The following is a 4,064-nucleotide window of genomic DNA, read 5'->3' as shown; positions in this document are numbered from 1 at the left end:
ATAACAAATCTGGGATCCTTACCCTTTGGCCGGCAGATTTTTTACTCTTTACTCTTTTACTTGTTTCAGTCATTTGACTGCGGCCAAGCTGGAGCACCGCCTTTTAGTCGAGAAAATCGACTCCAGGACTTATTCTTTGTAAGTCTAGTACTTATTCTATCGGTCAACTTTTGCCGAACCGCTACGTTACGGGGGACGTAAACACACCAGCATCGGTTGTCAAGCGATGTCGAGGGGACAAACACAGACACACAAACACACACACACACACATATATATATATATATATATATATATGTATATATATACGACGGGCTTCTTTCAGTTTCCGTCTACCAAATCCACTCATAAGGCTTTGGTCGGCCCGAGGCTATAGTAGAAGACACTTGCCCAAGGTGCCACGCAGTGGGACTGAACCCGGAACCATGTGATTGGTAAGCAAGCTACTTACCACACCTGCCGGCTAAAGATTAAAGATCCGTCGAGTTATGTGTTTTTCGACTTTACGTCGGTCTCAGCGGCGTAAAGCATTAACATTTTTAAAAAAACGCTTAATAAACAATACTGAAGTAGAAAAATAAAATAAAATACATGTGAAAACCATTTGTTAAAGCAAATATAAGGTAGATTACGATTATATCGGAATTCCATATATAGAAAGAAATTGATGGGCACGTACACAGGAATACTGACACACATCACATGTCTACCAAATGAAACTAGAAATTTTGAAAAAAAATTCTGATATGTCAATATTTGTGTGCGTGTGCTTACCATTTTAATTTCTTCATATTAATTTCCGATATAATCGTAATGTACAGAATCTGAAAGGTATTTTTAGAAAATTTCATTAGAAAAATACCTATTTTTCTGAAAGTTATGAGGAAACAAAACCGCCTGGTATGGATTTCACGGAATTTCTCTCCCCATTCTCGAAAAAAGTTTTTTCACAACAAATTCCGATATAATCGGGAATCTACACCATCTGAAGAGTATTTGTAGAAAATTTCATCAAGAAATATCCATTTTTCTGAAAGTTATGAAGAAATAAAGTCATGGAGAGGCAGACTTTTGGGCACTACTTAAATATAGAGGTCATGACGCATCTACGTAACAATATAAAGGAAAGCTACAACACGTTTTAGATGTTGGCTGTGTGGACGTGTAATGACACCCTAACCCTCACCCTAACCCTAACCCTCACCCTAACGAGTATGTACTGTAAAAACGGTGACCGGTTATAAAGTCACAGGAGAACAAGACAGTAACAAAGTCACAATTTTGGCAAGGAAAAAAGTCACAATTAATTTATGATGGCCGGTAATAAAGCCGCAGGAAAAAAGTCACAATTAATCTATGGGATCTGGACAAAACCCTTCTAGCACAACACCCCCTCGGACAACCCCCACTCCAGGACAAAACTCCTTTGACTTTTTTCCGTGACTTTTATTCCTGTGCCTTTTTCTACCTGGACCTCTGTATTTAAGTACTGCCCACTTTCGTAGCTATGTCCAAAAACTTTCCATTGTGACCATCCCATTTTTTGGAATACTGGAGACAACTGTTTCCTATGATTGTAAGGCTTGATTTATGAGAGTAGCTGGTGGCTCCTTCGTCAACTCGTCCGTTATGAAAAGTTTTTTAAAGAATATTTGCATAGTATTCAAATACAAGGGGCATATTCCTTTGTTTCTGCGTCTCTCTGTCTCTCTTGTTTACGACCTCGAATCCACAAGAGTAAACAAGAGAGACAGAGAGAGGCAGAAACAAGGAAAAATTCCCCTTGTATTTAAATATTATGAAATATTTAAAAAAAACTTTTCATTTAATTTTTCCAAAATTTAATTGTTTTCCATACTTACAGGTGAAAAAATCTCAATGACCGAAACCGGTACTGAAATGTTTTTTATAAAATTATTTTAGCATTTTCTACATTGACTATTTTTTTCCATATATATATATAATTCTAATTAATTGATAAAGTTTGAATCGAAACATCTATCAGAAATTATGTCTATTTTTATAATTAATAAATAATTATGAATCGATTTATCTCTATTTTCTTATTTTTCTTAAATAAACTTCGGTTTACCTGATCACCTTAGGGTTGAATATTATATATAATTATTCAATATTGATAATAGGCAATGAACCAGTAAATTCACTGGATTTTATCATCCTTTAATGAGGTATGTAACCTTTAATTGAACTTATATATATATTAATTATGGAAAGAGACTGAAAACCATATAACATATTTGCTTATGCTCCCCTCGCATCAAACTATTAACTGATCCTCAACACGGCCGTGCAGTGCAGGCGCTAGGGTTGCTGGCGTCCCGAGCATGCTGAACTTCAGGATGTACAAGCTGACGGTTGTGGGAATTTCTCTGTCTTTGTCACGTTCTCCTTGGCGCCCCGGGCGACTGCCCAAGTTGCCGGTGCCTTGAGCCAGTCCTGCTGTTGGTACAGTATTCCAAGAAATTTAAATCAAGAGGGGAAAGAATAAAGTAACCCGTACATTGGGGGGGATACTTGATCGTGAACGTATTCGGCCAGTCACTCTTAGATCGATAGGGCTATGTAAAAAGGAACAGAGTTCTACAGGAATACGGCCTGTTTTTATTTTTATACATTCAGGATCTCCAAGTAGGCGATAGAATTGACTGTGAGTCCTTATAAGAAGACCTGAGCCGACACGAAATGACTCTCGTTGCCTACGGTCCGAGCCCGGACTATCGCAGACGTTGGGAACTCGATAGGCTTAACCTTGAATACTTGGGGGTTTATGCAGACCCACCTGTTGTTCCTACGGTTCTTCTTCTGGTATTGGCCAAAGTTCTTATTACGATGAATTTTTAGGGATGTTTAAACTTCGCTCTGATGCAAAATTAGGAATTGCCTTGTCTTCATGATGTGCTGCTGATGTCCTGGTGCACCCCACACGTCTGACAGTCAATTCCACCGCCTTGAACTTTTCAGCAACACACACACACACACACGACAGGCTTCTTTCAGTTTCTATCTACAGAAATCAACTCGCAAGGCTTGGATAGGCCGGGGTTATTGTAGAAGACGTCCCAGGTGCCACGCAATGGAACTGAACTGGGACCCAAGTTGTTGAGAACAGATCTTCTTACCAGCCAAATCTGCATATATCTAAAGTACAATATAATAATAATAGTAGAAAGAAACTGCATAATATACTGTATAATAATTACATTTACATTATATATATAATAATTAGATTTTATATATATAATGAATTTTATTGTGTTTTGCTATGCACGCGATCCGTTGGTCCGTGGAAATGTCGTCTTGCATAAAAAGCGGTCTGTGAAGCAAAAAAAGTCGTGGACCGCTGCTTTAAGTTATAAGGAGTTATTTCCCTTCGATGATACGAATTTTTTTTTTTTTAATTTTGGCAGAAACATCTTTACTGAAAGAAAACTGAGGTGATGCAATAGTGAAAGAGTATAAAGTACTAATGCAATGTTTCTCATAGGAAGGGTACTCTACTAGGTGGGCATGTGTGGACTGAAACTGACAAATTACCATGTTAGAAAAAGTGATTTTAAACTTTAAAAAATTACGCAACCTCATGGCGAAGAAACAATTGTATTGACGTAAACACACTTTGCCTGGTTATTTGGAAAGACAGGAAAGGAGCAGCCTTCGACTAAATCTATTTAAGGGGATTTTTTTACATGCTATTATTTATAATTTTATATGCTTCGAGATTCACTGCTCGCAAAAAAAATTTTCCCGGGAGTAGCGGATAGGTTAAAAAGCCTGCTGCGCAACCGTGTGGCCTTCGTTTCAGTCCCACCACGCGGCACCTTGGTTCGACCAAAGCCTTGCTAGTGAATTTGTGACGGAAACCGTGAAGAAAGCCATGCTCGAAATGCCATTTCTGCTTCTATTTTCCCATCTAAAACTTTCACTAAGCATTAATTTGATATATTCACTCTGTACGTATCATTGACTTTGTGTTTTCTCTTTTGCTCGTCTTTTAGTATTGGTTTGCATATATATATATATATATATATATATATATATATATA

This window comes from Octopus bimaculoides, chromosome 3 (genome assembly GCF_001194135.2).
Source record: "Octopus bimaculoides isolate UCB-OBI-ISO-001 chromosome 3, ASM119413v2, whole genome shotgun sequence".
NCBI classification, from domain to species: domain Eukaryota; kingdom Metazoa; phylum Mollusca; class Cephalopoda; order Octopoda; family Octopodidae; genus Octopus; species Octopus bimaculoides.
The sequence above is the reverse complement of the archived record's forward strand: the minus strand, read 5'-3'. Positions refer to the sequence as shown.